The 25307-nt window shown below is 40.8% G+C and overlaps 1 protein-coding gene across 4 annotated transcripts in view; it reads right to left on the reverse strand.

Annotated features, from left to right (window-relative positions):
* Positions 1-25307, reverse strand: part of OSBPL6 (oxysterol binding protein like 6) — a 690319-nt gene that overhangs the window by 68706 nt on the left and 596306 nt on the right. The gene's annotated exons all lie outside the window — the stretch shown is intronic.

Here is a 25307-nt window from a genome sequence, read left to right on the forward strand (position 1 = left end):
CAGGTACGTCAAAAGTTAGGGTACAGAAAAGGCATGGGTCCTAATTGCACAAGCGTCTGCCAAACAATTGATGGTCTATAAAAGCGCAGAGGTCTCTACTTCATCATACGAGATGCAGAGGTGGCGGGTCTAGGTCTCTGCTGGTGATAAAGCTCTGGTGATGAATGCCCCTCACCTATCCCATCATTGCTGGCAGATGATTGGGAAGGTGTGCTCTGACTGATCACATCCAATCTCAGAGAGGGACGGAAACAGAATTCCCCTCTCAATGGGTGACAATACTGTAGTGTAGTTCCTGTTTCCCTTATAGGCTCTGCGCATTGGAATGATATACACTATAGTTTTTGCATAGGACTAAGGTCAGTATGCTCCTATCGAGTACATTAAACTTAATTACTTATGTGTGCCAGGTAACTCAGAGGTCACTAGAAACTTCTCGAATGAACAAGAAGGGATAAGTTTCTGACAACCGCATAAACATGATAACTTTGTTTCCCTTAGAATCGGAACGCGTCTCAGAATCGTGGAAACAATAGATAACAGTTTCACTCAGTCAATCGTTCATGCTTAGTTTCTTCAGAGTTACACAGAAATAGATAGACGGGCGTTTCAATAAAAAGGGTTTATTGAACAGTCTTGTTTCTCGTGTAAGAGATATGAGCTGTTACAATCATTAGACAGTAAGCAAGCTATAATACGCACAGCGTAAGCAGTAAGAAGAAATAATACTGCAATAGCATTGTCTTTTAGCTATGACATATATTCATATATACATACATAAATAACACAGGCTAAAAAGTGAATACTCGTCTGATGCTTCTAAATAATTCTACCCCAGTGTACCTAACCTAAGTGCAGTACAAGGTAAGAGTAGGTGCTGTTTTCTATAGTATGATATATGCTAAGTTTATATGCCAAGAGTCCCTCTAGGTTCTTGTCAACTCCATACCTTAGAATGAGAGAGGTGCGAATCTCTTTCCGGGTCTGAAACTCTAACACCCTGCGAAGGGAGTCAGAACACTGGAAGTTGGATTCTCTGCGAGCAGGGATGACAGCGTCTGTTCAGTGCGTCAGACCGGGATATGGTCTCTTCCGAACTTGCCGTGGCGAACCGTGCACTCAAGTCCTGCAGAGCCGTGCCGTGGTTTGCCATGGTAAGGGAAGGCATATTTATACCTGGAAGGTGCTTAGGAATGCTAGCATTGACGTAAAGTCGGGCAGAGGAAGACGTCATGGATGAACCCCTAAGGAATAGTAGTTCATGCAAAATAGATGAGTTCTTGGAGAAATCAATAATTCTAGCTAGGGAAAGTCCCGATGGATTAAGGGTCTGGTTTCTAAGAACTCGTTGTGACGTGGGATGGACGGATGTAGGTGACCACGCCTGTATTTGGATAGCATGGCAAATGCCTAAATAAGGACTGGGATTCTATGCCTAAATAAGGGCAATGCGAATTGTGCCTATATAAGGACATGATTCAGGGAAACCTATGTACGGGTATCTAAATCGAAACACAACACCCACTCCATTGACGAATGATCGACATTACTAAATGCTAAACATAAAATTGAGTATCACATGTTCACTAAAAACATTTCTAAAAACATACTAAAAGAAGTCGTTTGTTAAAAAACTTTGCTAGACATGAAATGCAAAGGTGCTGTGCATATGAAAGCAATATTTCATTCTAAGCATATATTTACAGTGAATACTAAGTGAATGAACCGAAACATATACACATGTGTAATGAAATGGTCTAGTTGTACAGAAAGGAAAAAAGGTTCAGAGCCATTTCATGTCATGATTACATTAATGCGAAGAAAGGTGACAATGTGTCCCTTGAAGTATTTCAATGAAGGCTGTTCTATATGAATAGTTCTACTGTAAGCAGAGTTTGTAGCCATAAATGAAAAAAAGTCAATATTCACAAAAAGGTGAACGTAGGAAAGTTCCAAATGTAGTCTTTGTTTAAAAAAAAAAATTGAAGGCTGAATTCATAGATTACATGGTACACTGTGAACCAAATCAAAAGTTATTTGAAGATGCTGGGGAAAACATGAAATCCTCCAATCCTGTAGACAAAAGTTTGTCTACCGTCGTCGGTGATAGGTCGATTACCTCGTTTAGAAGACTAACTGCACATAGATGTGATGCATCGTCAGTAGCAGTGTTTGTTGCCGATGTTACCTGCGCGCCAGTTAATCCATCTCGTGCCTCAGCAGTAGCATGTTGCGTCTGTGAGATCTCAATGAATGCCGTCATCAGGATCGGTAGCCGCTGGGGACAACACAGAGCATGGGCCGTTATCGGGTCCAGCAGAGTATCAATATCCGTTGGCATGACTGATGGGAGTGTTAGACAGATGTCTAGCACGCATTTTTCACCGCAAAGCAGGCAGCGTAGAACAGGTAAGGTGCAATCTTGTCAGATTGGTCTGAACGACAGAAACCATGTGGTATTTAGTTCTCGTAGATGAGGCAAACCCAATAGTTGCACTATGCGCTCACAACACTTCCTTTCCAGGAGAGCATTCTCCAAGGTGCTGGGAGTGATGCTGGTGGAGTGGTATGCCATAGCGTAGCAGAAGGAATAAAAATAGGATTCCTGCGACGATTGCTAGAATTAGCGGCAGACCACCAAACACCGAGTGCACAAAGTTTGGAATGATTCCGAGGACTGCTTGAAAAAGGTGTTAACAGTCCCGAACATATGGGCTTAAATACATGCACAATACCACTCGTATCAGATATGTTTAAGATACGTCCCAACATTTCTGTGAAATGTGTAGGGCAATTTGTCCTTAACAGAGCCTGTATCTCAGCCGAAGTCCTTGCGACTTGTAGATCATAGGTTTCTTTGGCCGAGGTCAAAGGCACGGTTTGTTGTAAAATAATTATTCTGCTTAAAGTATCAATTTGTATAGATGAGATGTATAGTGAAGGCCACAAAGGCAACTCCCTGACTGTGTCTATTTGGGGGAACAAGACTTGCATGTAGCAAGTGACCCTGGAAGTAACCGTTACTAGATATGGGATACCTGGCAACATAACACAACAGCTCTGATCATTCAACATGAGGTAACTCCCATTTGAAAGTTGTCCAAACGTTGGATTAATCACAGCGGCTGGTGAACCTTGCAAGTGGCAGGATAAATTTGCAGTGGAACCGCTATAGGCCCCGTGTAAACTAATATCCCGACATATGAGTGAACCGCTCAGTGCATTTTCACAGCGTGTACCGCTAATAAACACTTCACGCCCCCCACTCCAATATCTTTGTGTGTAAGGTAAATCCCAGGATGTCCTGATGTATTCTTTACCCAACCTTTCATATTTACCTACTGGCATGTGTCTAAGGCAATACTGAAAATGGAAAGTTGTAACAAGCAGAGTTATTTTGCCATGTATGATCCATTCTGTAGCTGGTTTTTCTGCTACTGTAAATGGCAATTTTTCCAGTTTTTCAATGCTCAGCACTGTATACTTTGCTCCCCTTTGTGCCAGTTTGATCTGTTTATCAGTGAGATTGTAATCAGAAAACAGAGAAGACGTGTTGATGAAACGCCAAGGCACATAGCCTGCACACAAGTTTTATAGCGTCCAGCCTAATAATAGAATAGAACGTAATTGAGACTGGCCATGACGCAGCAGGAACAAATCTTGTTCCACAATGTCTATAGCAGAGGATACAATGTTGCCCAATGAATATATCCTGGATGACAGAGTCGTTAACCCATTGTCGACCACAGCGAGAGATTTCTCTAAATTAATACGATCAATTTCTCGTGTTCTTTCTGCAGCGCGTGCTTGGGTAACCTTCCGTATTTCATTATAAGCAGCATAGATGCCGGCATATAGGAAACGTTTTTGACGCGGTTTTCTTGGACCTAGCAAGAATTCCCTAAGGTCTGCGTCTTCTTTAAGTAAAGATAAGTGTTATTTCACATCCTCTAGTGTAGATGTCTGCAGCCAATCAAGGCATAGTTTTCCTACACTGTATGTTGTTACTACCCCTGGATGCTGTCTTTGAACATAGCGTGGATCTGGCTATTGATTGTTAAACCTTGTATCTTGTTCAGGAATCTTTCTTAACAGATGTTTGTGTCTGTGGGCCAGAGCAACCATTTTTTCCATTCGGAATCTGATCTGTTGTTTTGTAAAATAGTATGTACGTCGACCACCCCCTGTGTAGTGCTATTACTTGCAGGTGCAGGTATGGATGGTGTGTTCATGTCTTTGATCTTGGCTAACCCAAGGCAAGATGTTTGTTGGACAGTGTCATTCAAAAACATTATCTGCTGTGGCATGATGCAGGCTCTAAACAAAGCTTCTATCCCCTGTACTTGACAATCTTATGTACCACAGACAGATTTTGTGTCGATTGTGTTTTTCCAAAACTCAAATCCCTGTCTAGACAGTTGGGCAATAAAGGCTGCAGAATAAATCTGTTTTGTATTAGTTAACATATTTTTCGTTCCTGTTCTGTTTACATTCTTAAAGTAAAATGCTTCTGGATTGGATGTATTGTACCCTGAAAAATATGCAAACTTCATTTCAAACGTTTTTGAGCTACCCCTTGGTGGTGTAAGACAATGTTCCCATTGGTTATATATAAATACATTTCTAGGTGATGCAGATTTATGCAAGAAATGATGACCATAGTGGTTATAACAAAATACTGTTCATAGTCAGTTAAACCCTCTTAGTATTCATGGTTTGGGGAATGCAGCAGACCTTTCTAGATCAGACATCATGTTATTAACAGTCTCAAAGTCCCAATCATAAGAATAGGTACTAGAGGTAATAAAGTCACTTAATGATATCTTAAATAAGTGTGGAATCTTCAAAAGTTCCGACGGACCGAATATATCATAATCCGTTTTGTCCCAAACTATACCATCTTGTATAGGAACGGCTGTGATGTTCACTGCTGACAAGTTTCTTGCTTCACAATGGGATGATTTGTGTGGTTTCAAAAGTAAGTTCACATTTTTACTTTCTGTGTCTAAGTGAATAAATCTTCCATTTATCAGTATGCTCAAATCATTACTAAGTCTAGCCAAAGCAGAAAGAAAAATATTCCAGAAATAATCCATAGTTGAATCCATGTTGAAACCAGATAAGTCTTTTTCACGTGATAAAGGAAGTCCTGTGCTTGTTCTTTGAAAGTTCTTTTGGCTGGCGTTGTTTCAGGTTCGCTGGGATCCTCAGAAAACGTATCAAAGTTAATGAAATAGCCAGAGGCAGTTCTGTCAATGGTAGATATTGCATCAGGATTCGTTGAAATCGCTGGAACCAGTGGATCACTTGCTACGTTGGTGTAGACAGATGTATCAGGACGAACTGTTATTTGGGTATCAAGAGGAACGAGTTCCATAGCATTGTTGCATAGTCCTTCATTTCTTACTGTTGGATCCTCAATGGTGATGAGTCTTTCAGTTTGAACCTCTTGGATTGTAGCTAGAGGAGTGTGTCTGCCACTTGGTCAGAGTCCACAAGGCCTACTGCTTAGTATTGGCCACATAGTGTGGTTTGATGAGGTCGATGGACACAAATCTTTTCTCCTTTTTACCAGCAAGGGGCGGCAGAAGTACTGTTCTTGATCCGTGGATTGCTAGGACAGGTACCGGTTGTCTGTAAGAAGGCCCATATTCCTTCTTGTCCGCTATCTTCTCTCTGACTAGATCCCCAAGCTTTGGGATCCAGACAGGCCTTGCTGGGATGGCTGGATTATCCCCAGTGGTGGTTTGTTTCAGGAACACATTGCTTTGTTTCGAACTTAGTTCATTTAAGTCCTGTAAAACAGCCAAACGATCTTTGATATCAAATGGTTTATTTCTCACCACTGTGCCTTTACATTCCAGATCAGGAACCCACATTCTTGTTCCAAATAGGGCCTCATATGGAGTGACCCCCCCCAGAGAACTTCTTGGCAAATTGTTTAATGAGCGTTGGAACATATAAAGATGTTTGACCCACCGATCACCCGAACCTAATACCCTAGCTGTTATAGACCACTTTATGTCCCGGTTTTTCCTTTCCACAACAGAATTTCCCTAAGGTAGAATGGAGAGGAGTACCGCAATGCAATGTCCAAACTGGCCATGGCTTCTTTGTAAGCCCGAGAGCTAAACGCAGGGCCTTGGTCAGAGTGTAGCGCGCCTATTGCGTATGTGCTGATGAAGACTCGCAAATCTTTTATAACAATTTGAGCGTCAGCCGAGCTCTGAGGCCACATCCATAGGAACCTTGATTTAGTGTTTTTGGGATTGCATTTGTCCAAATGGACGCCTGCGCGTAGCTAGTCTAATGCTGTCTAACAATAGTGTCTGTGCTGGGCAGGCTACTTTGTAATTTGGTGTCTGGTGGCGTTCTGCCCTGCGATCTCTATGGTAGTCTATGCAGTTATTGATGAAGATGTGGATAAGTGTATTCATTCCTGGCCACCAGTAAATCTCTTTTAATGTTAAAATCATTTTAGAGATCCCCTGATGTGACAGACCCTCTCCCAGATGTGCTTCATAAATCAAAGCTGCTCTACGTTCCATGTTTGGAATTATCCTATCCCCACTCCAGGGATTCGAGCAAACGGAACGTTGTTCGCTTCAAATATATACGAGTATTTGAGTGGAAATTTTTTAGGTAACGCTGCACCACTGCCTTTGCTTGAAGCATTGACAGCCAACAATATCTCACTGTCTATTTTCGTTTTTTGAACGAGTGATCGCAGCTACGGAAGCCGTTTGCACAGCCCCATTTGCGGCTTCGTCAGCCAATGGATTCCCTGCAACGTGAACGCCATCACGTTGATGACTCCGCGTGTGTATCACGTGAGTGTTTTGTAGTCTGTCTCCCTACTGAACTACTTGTGCCAACTTTGCATCTTTGAAACCATTTTGAAGCCAATTCTGTAAATATTCATTATGTGATTGAACACAGTAAAAAGAACCGCACACTATAAGTGTAGGGAATTCGCGATCCGTATTTTCAAGTGCCAATTTGAATGCTTGAAGTTCAGCTCGCTGAGCTATACAATCTCCTAGAGATTGTGTTTTAGTGACCATCGGTCGGAATTTACCATTACGCATACAACCTTTAACGATCGCGCATGTTGCACTGTAAGCTTGCTTACTTCCCGTAGCGGGTTGTGCTGATCCGTCAGTATAAATTATAAATTCATACAGGTCAAGAGGGAGAATCTCAATAGGCAGAGGACATTCGTGTTCGTATTACAGGAATGCTTGTGTTTTTAAATTAAGATCAAAAACATATTCAACATCTGTTGCAGCAAGAGAATTAACCCATTGTATCCATCTTGGATGTAAAGCTTTTGCATTTTGAATGCTTGCTTTTGTAACCACCTCTAAGGCTGGAACTGGAGTCACGACAATAATGCGTTTTCCCGGAGCTAGAGCGCTATCTTTTGCTACAGCGGTTTGAACTGCTGTCAGAATTTTTTCTGTCGAAGTGAAGCGCATTTCCGCTTGTGTATACAAATGTGATTTGTATGCAATTGGTACTTTTTAACCTTCATTAAAAGTTAAGTAGGTGAATCCACAATCACCCGGAATTATTCATATCACTAAATTGCGTGCATTTACGCGTGTTTGTAATCTTTGCTTTTGAAATAGAGGTTTGATTAATTCGTAGAGAGGTTAAACCCTTTCTGCGCAATTTAGAATGTAAGTTCTTCCAAAATTCAGGAAACCTAGAATCGACTGTAGGTTTTTCAGCGTTTTTGGTGGTTGGAGCAGCGCACACTTTTCTAAAAAGTTAGCTGCCAGGCTTTTGCCTTCATTTGAAAGCTCATATCCTAGGAACAGCACATTGAGATGGGCAATTCTTGATTTTTTTTAAATTGAATTTGTAGCCCTCAGAGGCAAAGCCCAGTATAATGGTACTTACCTTGTTCAAGTGTCTATCCAGGTCATCGTCTGTCAGATAGATATCATCGACATATGACAATGCCGCATCATCATAAATTTGTAGTAACTCTGTTACTCTTGCTGAGAATAACCCCAGGCTGTTCTTGAACCCTTGAGGGAGTCGACAGAAGTGACGCTGGATCCCCATTATTGAGAAAGCTGTCAAGTACCTACTTTCAGGTGCTATATTTTGACAAAAGAAACCATTTGACATATCCAATGTGGTTTTATATTTTTTACGCACAATGTTATTCATTAGTGCTGTACTGTGTGCATTTTGTACTGCAAAAGTTTTAGAACAAGCGTTCAGGTGTCTGCAATCCAAAACTAGACGATATGTGTTGTCTGGTTTCGAAACAGGAAACAAAGGATTGTTCATTGATGAGGTGCATGTTTCAATCAGCCCTTGGTATTCAAGTTGATCTAAGATCTCCCTGACCTGTTTTTTAGCTTCTTGCTTGATTGGGTACTGTCTTTGTGCAGTAGGTTGACATCTTAATTGGATTTTATGGTGAAGTGAGTCCTCATCCCATCCTACATGATTTTTGTATAATGCTGGAGCCTGGGCAACTGCCCATTTCCAGGCATAAGTATATTTTAAATTTATAGGAACATGGTTGGAGAAGGCTGGCATAATGATGTCTTCGCCATGTGGGCACTCCCTGACAAATTTTGGTGGCCAGTCTTGTTCTGCTAGAAGTATGTCATAAACCCTTTGAAAGTTTTTCCCAAAAGAGTACTTTCACTTTTCTTGGTATGTCTCCTTCCATCCGGAGTGTTATTTCATCTAACTTTTGTGGAGAACTACCCCTGGTGTCTACAGTCTCAACTGTGATGTACTCATTCAAGTCCACTATCTCCAGAAGTTCCTTCAGGTTCTGGCGAGCTATTGTTACTTCTGCTGCACTGTCCATCAGCATCTGAGCCCATTCTCCGTTCTTGAGTTGTGTTCTCAGAATTCTCGGCATGTCTGATCTTCGGACCTGCTACCTTTTTCTTAGTGAATTGAGGTTTTGGTTTGCTTTTTTGAACGTGTTGATTGTCTCTGGACTTCACTCGTTCTTCTTTGTGATCTGACCACCCTCTTCTTTCGGATGTCTGCGAAGATGTCTGAAAGGTAAGAGAGGAACGTGTATCAGTATCTTGATACCTGTCAGGTTTTTTCAAATTATCCCTATTCCTGAGGTTATACCTCCATTCAGAGGGCTCCTTTTGAGGAGATCTACCTCGGGATTGAGAATGTTTTTCTTTTGAAAGTTGTTTGTTATTTTCCCACTTCTTTTTAGAAGATGTAGGGTTGTGTTTAATTGAGTTCTTTTCAGGACCCTCAGACAGTTGTTGTTTAACTGTGTAATTCTATTAATTCTTGTATTTGATTAAGTAATTCCCATCTGACATTTCTTCAATGTCAGGATGAGGTATGTAGCCGGCTAAAATCGGCCATGTTGCTCCTGGTCTTACTAGTGGACCGAGCCTGGTAATATGATTGAAATGTTTTAGGGCGCCTTTAAACCAGAGCTGATGCTCCTGGTATGTGAGTGGAATTTCAATATCCTCGAAGGGAATGTATTCCTCAGGTGGTTCATTTTCTTTGAAGAAGCAAAATACATGTGTTACTGGATTTGATTCTGGGAATGTAATCCATGAATAGAATAACTCTGTCTGAAAAGATTCATGTGCCTCCATCACAAAAACTGCTCTTCCACCTCTTGGTGTTAGGCCATGTTTTATAAGTTTTAGAGTAATGGCTCTCCTTAAGTTTGGAGGGATGCTTATAACACCTTCATCGGTTTCATTTAAACCTGTAGTATTAAAAGCTATTGCGACTTGGTCAGCGGCAGCTTCATTATTATCCCTGTTTTGGGACATTGTTTTTGAAAAATGTAGAACAAGTCTCAAGGAAACAAAGATAAGGTGCACAATATTTTGGAACACTGTATCCTTCAACGTTGAACAAACCAAACAGCTAATACATAGGATTCTCGTCCTACTCAACTATGGCGAGTATTATCCCTACCCACTCCAGACGTCTTATGGAGTATTATGAGTAGGGGTCTCTGAGAAAAGCGCGACTGAGTTACTTCAGTATCTAGCGTTAAATTAGTGCCTTACCAAACGTTGGGCGCCATGTAGTGTAGTTCCTATTTCCCTTATAGGCTCTGTGCATTGGAAAAATATACACTATAGTTTTTGCATAGGACTAAGGTCAGTATGCTCCTATCAAGTATAAAAAACTTAATTACTTGTGTGTGCCAGCTAACTCAGAGGTCACAAGAAACTTCTCGAATGAACAAGAAGGAATTCGTTTCTGACAACCGCATAAACAAGACAACTTTGTTTCCCTTAGAATCGGATCTCGTCTCAGAATCGTGGAAACAATAGATAACAGTTACACTCAGTCAATCGTGCATGCTTAGGTTCTTCACAGAAATAGATAGACGTGCGTTTCAATAAAAAGGGTTTATTGAACAGTCTTGTTTCTTGTGTTAGAGATGTGAGCTGTTACAATCATTAGACAGTAAGCAAGATATAATACGCACAGCGTAAGCAGTAAGAAGAAATAATACTGCAATTGCATTGTCTTTTAGCTATGACATATATTCATATATACATACATAAATAACAAAGGCTAAAAAGGGAATACTCATCTGGTGCTTCTAAATAATTCTACCCCAGTGTACCTAACCTAAGTGTAGTACAAGGTAAGAGTAGGTGCGGTTTTCTATAGTATAATATATACTAAGTTTATATGCCAAGAGTCCCTCTAGGTCCTTGTCAACTCCATACCTTAGAATGAGAGAGGTGGGAATCTCTTTCCGGGTCTGAAACTCTAACACCCTGCAAAGGGAGTCAGAACACTAGAAGCTGGATTCTCTGCGAGTAGGGATGACAGCGTCTGGTCAGTGCGTCAGACCGGGATATGGTCTCTTCCAAACTTGCCGTGGCGAACCGTGCAGTCAAGTCATGCCGAGCCGTGCCGTGGTTTGCCATGGTAAGGGAAGACATATTTTTACCTGGAAGGTGCTTAGGAATGCTAGCATTGACGTAAAGTCGGGCAGAGGAAGACGTCATGGATGAACCCCTAAGGAATAGTAGTTCATGCAAAATAGATGAGTTCTTGGAGAACTCAATAATCCTAGCTAGGGAAAGTCCCGATGGCTTATGGGTCTGGATTTTAAGAACTAGTTGTGACGTGGGATGGACGGATGTAGGTGACCATGCCTGTATTTGGATAGCATGGCAAATGCCTAAATAAGGACTGGGATTCTATGCTTAAATAAGGGCAATGCAAATTGCGCCTACATAAGGACATGATTCAGGGAAACCTATGTACGGGTATCTAAATTGAAACACAACAACACAATGGACCATTCATGATTGCTGCAGGTCCAATTATTGCAGGGGCTATTTCATCTCCTCTGGCAGCACATTTGTACTTCGTTCTTTTGGTTACTGTAGAACCAGTCAGGCACTACACAAATAGATGTAGCACAAGTAGGCGGTGTCATGGGGTTCAGGCACATCAGTATTATGTCATCTGTAATTATAACTGTGGATCGGCACATGTGTCATTGTAAGAGTTCCTCAGCATAGATTGGAGTTCCCCACCTCAATGCGAGGTATTTATCTGCATACACACACCAGAGTAGATAATGATGTAGTGATATGGGCATACTCAAATTGGCGCTCCACACACGCTCCATCTATCAATTATGAGCGTGGCTTTAATGAGATTGAGATTGTTTCATTCTCATCAGGGCTTTGGCCAAGTCGCACATGCGCTGTGTCACTCCCTACCCCCAAGATGGGGGAGTGAGTCAGCGCTCCTGTTTTTCTCTCTGCATCTAACCCACCTCCAGTCACATACGTAACACACGTGATGACTCAGACCAGGACAGGGACGGATATCACCGGCTTGGACCGCTCAGTGCATTGCAACTGCACGACACCGGGACAGACAATTCGTCCGAAACAGCTCACCTTGACGAAGTAAGTTTCTTATCTGTAATGCCGCCATGGAGGGCGTAATAGGCACTCTGTGGGCTATCACTAGAATGGTCAGATCGGGTCCCAATACCTACTAAGGGACTTGCTTACAGCTGAGCAAACTATTGTATTAGGTCCCAAGTCGGGTCCGTTTTTCTACTCATCACAGACTTAACCATTAGTTTCTTCCTGTTTTATCTTTTTATCTCCATATCCCAACAGCGAGTGACTATAGGGAGCTGTCCTCGCGCCTCCGCCACTTCTAGTTTTGATTTTAATGAACTCGGTAAGATATGCCGAGTGAGTGGGTGGGTCTCTTTCATCTAGCACTGATGCCTGTTTTACCGTGGGTAATATTAATGAAAAGAACGAGTGTGGAATGAGCGCTCAAATGGGACATCTATCCTCATTAAATGGGACGCAAGGCCTTATGATTTGCATTAGTGGCCTGTGTTTGATTGCGACGCCCATATGGAATCGCTGGTGTGATCGGGTTGGTAAAAACCACCTTTGTTTGTGTGTATTATTCACAGAGGGCACTGCACTGTATAGTTGATATATGTTTTTGCTGGTTTTGTTACAGGTTTCCCTCGGAGAGCAAGTTACTCTTCCATATTTTCTCTGAGCATTTACTCAGATGTGTGTTTACACTATACCCTAGGAGTGAGGAGGCAGGGGTAGTACCTATGGGATCTTTCTCTTGTGAGTCCTGATTAAAGCCGGGGTATTTACGGTAGCCGGCTGAAACATGTCGACAATTTGCAGAGTGGAAGGGTAGGGAGTTCATTGTAGCCTACATACCATCACCCACTGGTCTGTTAATGACCTTTTACTCTGGTCAGGGAATCCAATATTAAAGTTACATTTGGAATTCCCGTGGTCAGTCTTAAATGTTTTTTCTGCACCATTTTCACTTGTAATCCAACACTGTTTCTCTATGTGTTGTATTGTCTTCCCCTCCCTTATTGCTCCACCTCCGGAGTTGGTCTGCGCGGAGGTGTGTTAGCAGCCCTATGATGAAGCATGCCACAGATTTCTGTGGGTGAGGGCAGTTTTAACACCCTGGTGTTTTTTTCTCACCCCTAGATCACATCGATTTCAAGTGCAAAGCTCCCCTTCTGTGTGTAAGTTAATGATATTTCCTCCCCATCCACCACCTTGGGAGGTAATGAGTGGGTGGATGGGAAAACTACCATTTTCTTGCATACTCTGATGCGGAAGGATTCATTAGTGCCTTTCCTCTCTACAGAACCCTATGAATAACAAAATAAGATACCTGTGAAGGTGGACGCAAATTTCTTATTGTAATGACGTTCACAATGTTTAGACGGGATGAACAAGATAGAGTGCTCTTTTATCATTCAGTGCCCAGGGTCCAGTATCCAACTTACTGTCTGAAAAGTTAATTCTGTGGATGTAATAAAAACTGTACAATACTCATTCAGTGTTTCACTTACAACATTTCATTAAGAGAGTGGGAAGACTTAAAAGTGTGCTTACAGGGTAAAAAGGGAGAATGTTGTGCCTAATGCCTTGTACTAGCAAAGTGAAACTTAATTTATTTTTGATAGACTTAAAAGGTAGATACATAAGATTAATATTTAAATAGAGTTAGATGTAATCAATCCTGAAGGCGTACTTGATGCAAAGGTAACATGATAACAAGTCTTTATATCAAACAATGCTTTTATTTGTTTTAACAGTATTTTTTTTAATTACTATGTAGTGAATGAATGCTTTGAGTTTCTGTATAAAAATGTAATAGCTAATAGTGAATGCAATGACTATCACTGAGCAGGCATTAACAGTAACCTGTGGTAGAGTAGTGCAAAACCACAAGATTAGGGCAGCAAGCAACATATGATGCATACACACCCTAAAAGGAGAATTTGATGATTTCTTTTTTTTTTTTTAGTAAATGTATGCTTGGAGTTTAGACCTAGAGAACTATTACAAGGATGCACCTATTTAGCTCAGGTCCATTGTTAGCACATTCTCGGTTGGGAAGCTCAAGTCAGAATAGACTACGTTAGCATAAAATGATGGTGAATAATAATCCTTGTGGCCTTAATATTACAAGTTACATCCTAAAGATAGTTTTGAATTCTTGTACCCTAAGATCAACTTTGAAAAAACAGTTTACATACATAATTGCTTCGTAAAAAGACTGGATCTAACTGTTTATGAGAAGCCCATACCTGTACTCCAAGTAGTTCGATGAAAACAATACCTTATAGTGTATTTGCTCATGCAGAGTACAGTTGTGCATTGGACATTGATCATCAGAAAGTTGCTGATGAAATGCCTGCACGCTTTGCCAGAAAACGATACTAAATGAAGCTAGAAGAAGTTCTGACCTCAAGGATAGTCAAGAAATATTGATTGATAAAATAAAATAAAAGAACAGAACAGAATACATGTCTCAATATAAGAGTCAGGTTCTTGACAACATATTGACCAAATCCACAAAGTTCTCAGCATCTCAGGGAAAAACTGTAACATGTTACTGATGATCCCACATTAAAAATGTTTATCATTGGAACTAAGTATTCCATCCATGAGAAGAAGGAAACCAAGGGATTAATTAAGAGCTTAGTATTATTATTATTGCCCTTTAAGAATAAACCTACATGGTTATTATACAGTAAGGTGCTTTGGTTGTGGTACTGGTTCTCAGGTATCACAAGTTGCACCAGATTTCTATTTGACTCACTTCTAAATTCTGGGAAAATACCACTACAGTTAGGTCCAAGTATTTCACACTGTGCTCTAAACGAGGGGTACTTTGGTGGAGATGTTTCATCCTATGCTCAGTTGTGGGTGCAGTAACTACAGGCCCACAGATGGCTATTCTGTTACAAAATTGTTGAATTTGACTTTAGAACTGCCCTATGTTTCATCTCCCTGCTATAAGACTAAAGGTATTATCAGGTCTCATTGGAGAGGAGAGGATTGCATTATGCACTGATACTTTAAAAATGGAAGTGGCAGGAAGAAGTATGCTACACTTGCTAGTAATCTCTGGATCCTTCTCTACATATACATTATGGACATTTTACTGTCCCTCTTTGATGTTAAGAGAGACATTGGTAATCCAAAATCCTCTACTAAATGAACTTGATTGGTGGAGCTAGGAATTGTTCAATAAAGAAATCCTGTGGTTTACATTTTGATATTATGTGCAAAATGAAGTCACAGACTGCATGCTTTGGTAGTGTTTTTCCTCATCTCCTTGTATGCAGGGCTGTATACCCTTAGAGTGGGTAAACTTCAGAGTATCAATCCTGGCTGTGATTGTAAGATGCTATGAGTACGTATATAGTGCTTACCACAAATGAACATCATAGCTACTGATGGAGCAGGTAAAGCAAAATGTTGTATACCTCCTCTATTTTGCATGAAAATACTAATTATATAACCTACTTATATTATAATTTGACTAACGGTTTGCTGTGTTATATTAATCAACAATTTGCATTTTTATTAGACACCAATTACACATGGGACTTATTGCTATTTGCATGGCAGAATAACTCTAATAACTAAATTATTTACGCATATTAATAGTAGTACATGTGGTAATAGGATATCGCATGATTTATGTTGCTTTTGTGATGTTTGCATTCCCGTTTTGGACCGTAAGGGTGAGTTTTATTGCTTTAAATGTAGCTAAAAGCTAGGAAAATACAAAAACATAAAGGGATTAATGAGGGTTTAACATTAGAATCTTCATTTCTTTGTATTAATTACTCTTTTGTGTTTGTTTCGCTTAAGTTGGCATTTGGGCCTACCAAATCATGGCGTCCAAAATGGAGTTCAGAAGTGGCCACCGTCTTGTGAGCGCGATGCCTACTGCGCAGACTCGGATGGCTCCGTAGACCTCCAGGCGACCCCAAGGCACAGTGTTCCTGGTCAAGGATAGGAACATGGAGGACTGCCAAACTTCAGTCAGTAAAATCTGGTCTAACTGAACAATTGGGACATACAAGCAAAACTTTTACATTGTTGCATAAGGGCAACATGGACAGAGGAAGTGAACCAGCAAAATCCATGAGAACATCAAGTGATGTAAAAATCGGATGTTTCCAATCAGCCAATCGTCTGCCTTCTTAGCCTAAGAATGTTTCATGTTATCCCGCATTTCATTATAAAAAGGGTAGTAGAATAGGGAGGGGTTTGGATTGAGAAGAGAGGCATTCTGGATTCTAAGCATTCTGCGGTTCTCGATGACTGCACACCCCTACCGACCCCACAGACGATGACAGATGCTTGCACGATTTCTGGTCCTTTGACGATCTTTGGGACTGTAACGTGCTGAGCAAAGAACTTTCGGACTTTGAGCTTTGGCCTGCTTTATTTGGACAATTTAATGGCTAAATTTGGTTATGCAGAGCCAAATGAATTAGGAAAAAAATCCAGATAGCAAGAATAGATAAATATAAATGTCATGCGATTTGTGCTGATTGAACAACATTCTAAAGTTTGATTGACCAAATGCTAATATTAATTGCAAACAATATTTAGATAAACAAATATTTGATTAACAGAAATTACGAGTTTGTGGTTTTTCAATGAAGAGAGTAGAGAATTCTGAGTCTTAAATGTGTTTTAGCTGGTTCTAAATCACCATCAACCAGTCCAACTAATTGGTCCATCGACCAATTGGTGGAGTGCCTGGATGTTTAAGGTTAGGATTCTATAGGTGGTGATGCTAATGTATATTCTGTAAAATAACTTTTCTTCCCTATAGGTAATAAGGTACTCCCCCACATGTCCAGTGCTTGATTCTATCATTCCCTCCTGTGTGCAGACTTGTGAATGGAGACGTGCGAGTGTTGGTGTTAAGGGCCCCACCAATGAATGCATGTGTGAATGAGCTAATGTGACGTCGGGTCTGCGACGCAGGGAGGATAGTTGTAAATTTGCCCTCTTTTTCCCCGGTCTCTCTCGCGCTGGATCAGTTTTTCTAGTAGCAGAATGATGGTTTTATTGCATTGGTTTGGTGATTATTGCTTATTGATTTCCGATTTTTGAATATTGATTATTGATTGCGGATGTTTGGATGAGTATTGATTTATGTACTAACATTCTATGTTGAGTCGCGTTGCGTTCTATGTTGTTTTTGAAGACTTCTGGGATGTAGGAAGTCGGATGCCCTGTGGCAAGTGAAGTCACATGGTGAATTGTTTGTTGCCCTGTAGGTACACGGGGAAAACGTGTGACGATTGGAGTTGCACGACGCATTGTCTGGGTTCGATTTGGTAACATCGCCGTGTGTTATCGTTAGGGACATTTCTGTATGAAGTGGTGTATGGGTAGCAAAGGCCACCTGCAAAATTTTGGTCTTAAGTAATAGGAGTCCACGTGAACTCTGATTACGCTTATCACTGGAAAGGTAATAGGTGTTCCCTAAGCTTGATAGGCGGGTAAAGTAGATGCTACTTTATTAACGAGTGTAATAATTCTGTAGTAGGGCAGAGGTAAGCGCTGCTCTCGGGAAAGACAGGATTCTGTGTGAATGAACTACATTTTCCGTATGAATGTGTGTAAATGAAATAGCATTCGACTTAATTGTGAAACTCTGGTCTTATTTCTCAGGAGCAGTGTGTCTCCAACAGGTGTCTTATTTCCAGAGAAACGGTTAGTTAATGCTTGCTAGAAGGGTAAGGTAGAGGGAAGTGCTACTTTATCGGCGAGTGTGATGATCTGTAGTAGGGCAGAGGTAAGCGCTGCACTCGGGAAAGACGGAATTCTTGTGAAAAAGGTCAAGACTATCTCTTTTGTTAGCGAAACAGATAATGGTGGCGTTTTTATGCCGTTACTAACACAATTTGAGTAAAAGAGAACTTAAGAAAAGTTTGCCGATAGATTTTGTAAAGGAGGGGTCAGCAGAAGCAGGAGTAGCGAGAAAAGCTGATGTCAGAAAAGACCGCGCTGGGATTGGTCAGTCAGTAAGAGAAGTAGACGCTCTTGATTGGTGCGTTAGTGTACGCCGCGCTAGGAGTGGAGAATTACAGGATGACGTAGACGCTCCGGATTGGTGCGTTGGTGTGAGTCGCGCTGGGATTGGAGAATTGCAAAAGTGACATAGACGCTCCGGATTGGTGCGTTAGTGTAAGTCGCGCTACGATTGGATAAAACAACAGAATAGTCGTAGGAGAAATCTAGCGATGCTGAGAAGAGAAAATGATGTATTACGATCCACCAGAAAAAGAGAAAAAGTCCTGGTTCGGAAAGTTCAAGAACTTATTTAAAAAGGACAAACCGATTGTGACTAGAGAGGGACAGTTGCTTCCTCCACCGAATTCACCCGCATCCTTTATGGTTGCGAAATATGGATATCATAGATGTATTTGGTTAGACAATTGGGCAAAGTATACAAAAGATGATGGAGTTTTAGCATTTCCAGAACATGGTTCATTCAATTTAGCGGTATTGAGAAATTTAAAGAGAAAGAATGATGAGATTTGAACCGAGACCTAGACCTACTCAGTTTGAAGCATTGACAGAATGGGAAGATGAGATGTATGACAGAGAACGACAGCGAAGTGGCGGAAGGTACAAATATATGTTTGGTAGACCGTGTGGACAAGAGAATTAAGATGATAGAATGAGGAGATGGCGAAGTGCAAATATGGCTGATGGTATGTTCCCTATGAGAAGTGCTGAAGAGACTAGTAGTAGAAAATGTACAGAGAAGAGAAATAATACAGGATCATAAGGTTATTTATGAGTCGGAGGATGATGTTCTTGAGGACATGTTTTATAAAAATCCACCCCCGTACCAACCAAATTCCACATTGTTGACACCAAGTGCCCCAGTAAAAGAATCACCACAAAATATAAAGTTTGAGTCAATATCACCTGAGGTAGGAAGAAATAATCCCTTTAGAGAAATACAAAATACACAACCTGGTAAAATGACAAATGAAAATTCAGCTGAATTAGCCAGAACTACTTTAGAGTTAACTGAAAAGATCAGGGAATTGACTAAAAACATGGAAGCTGTAACTGTTCCTGTAACAATAGGACCCGTAATGCCTATTTTTGATAAGCAAAAGGATAGTGAGCATTGTCTGACGATTCCTTATGACAGTAATAAACAAACCGAAATGGAAAGAAGAGGTTCAAGAGAGAACCCATGGGGACAGATGGTAGAAACTTCTGGACTAAGTACTCCTAAAAATTTGACAGTAAATCAGAGTCTAGCGAATAGAGCAGTAATGACGACAGAATCAGTACCAGGGTCACCAAAAAGTTTAGAACAAATACGAAATGAAACAATTCCTGTAGGTCCTACTTCTGATGAATTAAGTGAATGGTTAAGGAGTTTACAGCATAAAGATGCTGAACCTCGACCTATAGATGTGTCTAAATTAAAAATAGTTTTAGAAGAATTAATAGTAGGAACTATTCCCACAGAAAAGTTAAAAGCCAGGATGAAGAACTAATGTTTCTATGCAAAAGCATAACATGGAGAGCAAGAAACTTACATGAAAGATTGGAAGAAGTAGCAAGTGAAATGGGTATCGACTTTGAAAAAATAAAATCATTACAGAAACCATACAGAGTAGACTTTGCTGAAAAAGACATTGAAAACTTGACTACAGCAGGAAGAATAAGTCAGATTAAAGATCTAATTGTTTTACTGAGAAAATGGGGCGATGTAGACAAATGGAAAAGTAGGTGGTTTTGAAAACGAGACGATGCAACAGATAAAACGTTTGCAGCTTTCCCAGTAAGAGAAAAAGAAAAAGTGGAAACTGAATGTCCCATGAGGGAGATTCCAGGCGGAGGCTATGTGCGTGTCCCCTGGACCAGACAGGACATTTTATCATTCACCAATGACTTTCCTCGTTTGCGCAAGAAGCCGGTTGAATGGTACAGGCAGGTAGACAGGTTTGTAAAATTATCAAAAGTACTATGGATTGATTTGAATAGTTTATTTGACATAATTGTGCCAGCAGAACTATGTGCAGAATGTAAAATCACAATAGGTTGGCCTACTCAGGAATACCCTAGAGATCCAAAAACAGTTGCTCCTGATCCAGAAGTAAAGAGAAAATATGAACAAGTAGTTACCTTTCTGAAAAATAAAGTGCCTCCTTAAGAAACTGATTGGGTAAAAATTGATAGAACTCATCAAGAAGTAAAAGAATCTGTACATGCCTACTATGAGAGATTGTTGTTAGCTTTTAAACAATACAGTGGTGATGAAAATTTGAGTGAGTAGGATTTGAGTCATTTTGTATATCGATTTGTGTATGGGTTGCGTCCTGAGGTAAGCGAAATGATTAAACAGTATACAGTGGATTGGCAAAATAAAAAGATAGATGAAGTACTGAGACATGCGAAATATTTTAGTGATGAGACTGAAGCAAAGCAGCATAAATTAAAAGAAAAGGCCATGTGGGCTCAAGTAAAAGTGGCAGAGAGACAGGAAGCCCAATTGATTGAACAAGCAAATGGTACGACTATGAGACAAAAACCCAACATTGGGAAAGGGAAAGGACAGATTAGTATAGGAGAAGCCAAAAAGAAGTGGCCATGTCATAATTGCGGGAGAATAGGGCATTGGAGAACCAAGTGTAAATTTCCCCAAAGTGCTAATGGCGATAATGCATCATTGAATCCACAGGTGCAGAATGAGGTGAGTTGTCAACCGCAGCGACAGCAGCAGGTTGTTGCCCAACAGTGTCAGGTGCCAAAACCGCCTTTTCCACAGAGCGTAAATCCTCAGAAATACAGTAATGAGACAGGATTCTACAACGAAGAACAGGTAACTAAGCTGCCGCGCGCTAGTGCTGTTTCGCAGTATTGGCTACAACGCGATGATAGTGAGTCAGAAGAAAGTTATTGACGGTGCCGAGGGGAAGAAGAAGAGTGCGTACTTGGCGCAACTCTAGAAGAAGACCAGACAGGCCCTTTTGTGGATGGAAAGATAAAAGACAAAAACATTACTTTCCTAGTAGATACTGGTGCTACTCGTTCAACTGATAGGTCAGCTGATGTCAAAAATCTTCCTCTCTCGGATAAAACAATCCAAGTAGTTGGAGTATCCAACAGACAGATAAAAACGTATCTCACTGAACCAGTTAAAGTTAAAATAGGGAAATTTTCTGAAATGCACCGTTTTATCGTGTGCAATTCAAGCCCTGTAAATTTGTTAGGGAGAGACTTGCTGTGCAAAATGAACTGCACAATATTCTGTACTCCTGGTGGAATAGCTTTTGAAACTCCTGATGAGGATGTATTGTACAAAATGACTATAGCTAACATGGAACCTGAGATCACTGAGGCATTTGCTGTATTTGACCCCGAGGAATTGCCTCAAGAATTGAAGAAAACAGTAAAAACTGAGGTATGGGATGTCACAGGAGAAGACGTGGGATTAATGAAAAATGTAGATCCCCTAAAAATTTCTGTAAAGGAAGGAGTAAGTTACCCAAATATTCCACAGTACAAATTGACACCCGAAATAATTGCAGGAGTTACTCCTATAATAGACAGAATGATTGAGCAAGGTATTTTGAGAGAAATAATGAGCAGTCCATGTAATTCACCAATTATGGGTCTGAAAAAGCCTAACGGAACTTTCAGAATAGTGCAAGACCTGAGAAAAATAAATAAAATCGTTGTATCATGTTGTCCCATTGTACCAAATCCATCTGTGACTTTATATCAGATTCCTTATGATGCAGAATGGTATACAGTGAGTATACAGGGAGTCCCTCGATATTCAATCAGATTCTGAAAAAGTCCCTAGAAGATTTAAAAATACCCGAAAGTTCGGTATTGGTACAATATATCGATGACCTACTTGTGGCATCAAGAACTCGAGAAGCTTGTGTAGTGGATACCATTGCATTGTTGAATCATTTGGCAGATGGAGGACTTAAAGTATCCCCATCAAAATTGCAATTCTGTCAGAAAGAAGTAGAATATTTGGGCCATAAAATTGAAAAAGGACTAAGAAAAGTAACTGCAGATAGAATCAGGATAATAAAAGGAATGAGAGCCCCAATGACTCAGAGAGAAGTGAGAATGTTTCTTGGAATGGTTGGATATTGCCGTCAGTGGATTAGTAATTTTTCCTTGATTGCAAAACCTCTGGTACGCTTGACAAGGAGTGATGTAACAGATCCCATTGAATTAAATAAAGAAGAGTAGAAGGCTTTTAAACAATTGAGAGATGGTTTGTGTGAAGCACCAGCTCTTGGCATGCCTGACTATGAGAAAGAATTTGAACTCTATTGCAGCGAAAGAAATAGATGTGCACTTTCTGTGTTAATACAGAAACACGGAAAATTGAGGAGACCAATTGCATATTTTTCAGCTATGTTAGACCATGTAGCTGTAGCATTGCCTGGTTGTTTGAAAGCTGTAGCAGCTACTTGTAAGAGTCTGGAACAGAGTGAAGGAATTGTGATGGGATATCCTGTGAGAGTGTTTGTACCTCATGATGTGGCAATCCTTTTAACAAGGAGCCGCACTTAGTTCATGACGCATAGTCGTCTGACTAAATATGAGAAAGTCATCTTAGGTGCAACAAATGTGAGCCTTGTGAGATGTCTGACTGTGAACCCTTCAACATTGTTACCTGATGCTGAGAATGTGGAAGTCAGAGATGATGTGGATCATGACTGTTTGGAAGTGCTTGATTTTTGTACCAAACCACGTCCTGATATAAAAGATGTACCTTTGACAGAAAGTGACTACGTGATGTTCGTGGATGGATCATGCTTGAGAACGGATGAGGGAATTTTGAGTGCAGCATATGCAGTATGTACGGTAGCAGCTGTACTGGAAGCATCTTGTCTGAAAGGAGTAAAATCAGCCCAGGTTGCTGAACTTTTTGCGTCAACAAGAGCATGCAAGTTGGGGAAGAATGTGAGAGTGACTGTGATAACCAATAGTCAGTACGGATTTGGTGTGGTGGATGACTTTGGGCAGATGTGGTCCCAAAGAGGGTTTTTGACATAGAGTGAAACTCCTATAAGGAATGCTGAAGTGGTTGGAAAATTGCTTGAGGCGATACAGCTGCCTAAGCAGTTAGCAGTGGTGAAATGTGCTGCGCATTCGAAGTCTGCTGATTACATTTCAGCGGGGAATCAGTTTGCCAACGACATGGCTCAGTATTGTGCACGAAATCAGAACTCTGCTAATCGGGGTAGAGAAAAAGAAATGAATTCATGTCCCTTGCTGTTTACTAACACTGTGAATACATGGGAAGAAGTGAGGCAGTTGCAAGAAGAAGCAGGAGATGAAGAAATGAGACAGTGGGTAAAAGCAGGATGTGCACCACGGGAAACAGATCATGTGTGGGTTTATCGGAATGGAAGACCAGTAATGACTGATAGCATGGTTTCTACCATGGCACGGATGTATCATGGACAAGCACATGTAGGAAGAGATGCTATGATCAGACTTTTCAAACAGACTTGTAGCTGAAAGCCTTTGTCAAAGATGCCTTATATGTCAGCAAGACAATCCTGGAAAAAAACAGTGGTAAGTCTGGGAACGATAGGACGAGAAGGAGGGCCTTTCACAAGAATGCAGATTGACTTCATTGAAATGCCCCCCTGCAACAGGTTGAGGTATGTTCTAGTGATGGTTTGCTTGTTCTCTCAATGGGTGGAAGCATACCCAACTAGAAAATGGAATCACCGTAGCCAAGCTACTATTGAGAGAGTTAATGCCTAGATTTGGTTTTCCAGTCACGATCGAGTCAGATAGAGGAAAACATTTCCATAATGAAATCATGAAATTAATTTGTGAAGCATTGAATGTACAGAAACTACATTGTGCCTATCGCCCAGAGGCTTCTGGTCTGGTGGAACAAGTAAATGGCACCATTAAAAATAGATTGAGAAAAATGTGTTTAGTTACAGGTTTGAAAAGGCCGGATGTCTTGCCTCTGGTACTCATGACTATTAGATCTATTCCGGATAGGAATACTGGCTTGAGTCCTCATGAAATTGGGATGGGGAGAGCAATGAGACATGTTTTCAAACCTGTCAACAAGCTATTACCTATATCTGATGACTTGGTGTTGGATTATTGCAAGGGGTTGGCTGATTCCGTTCGTTCTGTGTTTCATCAGGTTGGATCGGATGCAACCATTCTTGAAAAGAAGACAACTCATGATCTGAACCCAGGTGGTTGGGTGAGAATAAAAGTGCATAGAAGAAGAAATTGTTTGGTCCCAAGGTGGGGTAAACCACGTCAGGTGATCCTGACCACGACGACAGCTGTAAAATGTGCAGGAGTGAAGAACTGGATTCATGCTAGTCATACCTTGCGAATTCCAAATCCAGTGGATAACAGAGAAGAAGAATACTTTGAAGAATCTGATACAAGCTCGGAATCAGATACAGAAGAAATAAGAGCAAGACCAACTCCTGAAAGGGAGAAGTCAGAACCAAGTTCAGCTATAGAACCAGAGAATCTACCATTAAGTAGAAAATTTCAAATTTCTGACACCAGCTCAGAATCAGACACTGAACCAGTACAAGCACATAAGAGTGTAAACAAAAACAGTGGAGAGACTGTCAAAGAAATTCTTGATAAAGAAGTTCCGTATGAAAAGCCAAGAGAAATTCCACCGAAATAACAGAAGTAGATGGTAAGGTACCAGATATAGAGAGAGAGGGAAAGATTGTTGCGGAAGACCCCCGAGGAGATGTAGGGAAACCATACATCCAGGTAGAAGAAGGGACAGTTAGTCAGCAGGAAGATTGTGTGGAAGAACCACGAGGAGGGACAGACGTAGATAAGAAAAAGGAAGTGGTGGAAAGAAGGACTACTGAAAGTAAGAGTCAAGTTAGAACTGAATCTGAGGACAGTGACGAAGAAGTACCAGAAGGTCGAGTCCTGAGGAAAAGAGCAGGGAAAGCTGAAAGAAATGAAAAAGGAAATAAGTTAAAAAGGCCAGCAAAGGATAAAATTTGGCCAAACAAGATAAAGAGATTGAGATACAGATTGACACGAGTAAAATCATCCAGAGCTGAACAAGTGAATGGGGTGTCTAGCCAAGAGAAATCAAAAGACGTTGAACAGACACCATCAGAGGAAAGCAAAAGGACTAGAAAACCCAACCAGAAGTATAAGTCACCAGAATGGTCGTATGTGGCACTTCCTGAAGTACAAGAAGAAGCAGACAGCCAAGGAGATCTAGAGGTGACTATACCAGAAGTGGTTGAGGACGACTAGGAATCGGAAATCCTGAGAGTTATCTTGTCCGACATCGGGGAAGAGACGGATGTTCAGGAAATTCTGAATCGAGATTGTGAAAGAAAAGTGAAAGACGATCAAATGCCAAACTGAAGAGACAAAAGTGCTCTAAAAGGAGAATCTTGAAAATCACTAAATAAAAGACATAACAGAAAAGAACCA

The sequence above is a fragment of the Triturus cristatus genome, chromosome 3_1, assembly GCF_964204655.1.
Source record: "Triturus cristatus chromosome 3_1, aTriCri1.1, whole genome shotgun sequence".
Classification (NCBI taxonomy): domain Eukaryota; kingdom Metazoa; phylum Chordata; class Amphibia; order Caudata; family Salamandridae; genus Triturus; species Triturus cristatus.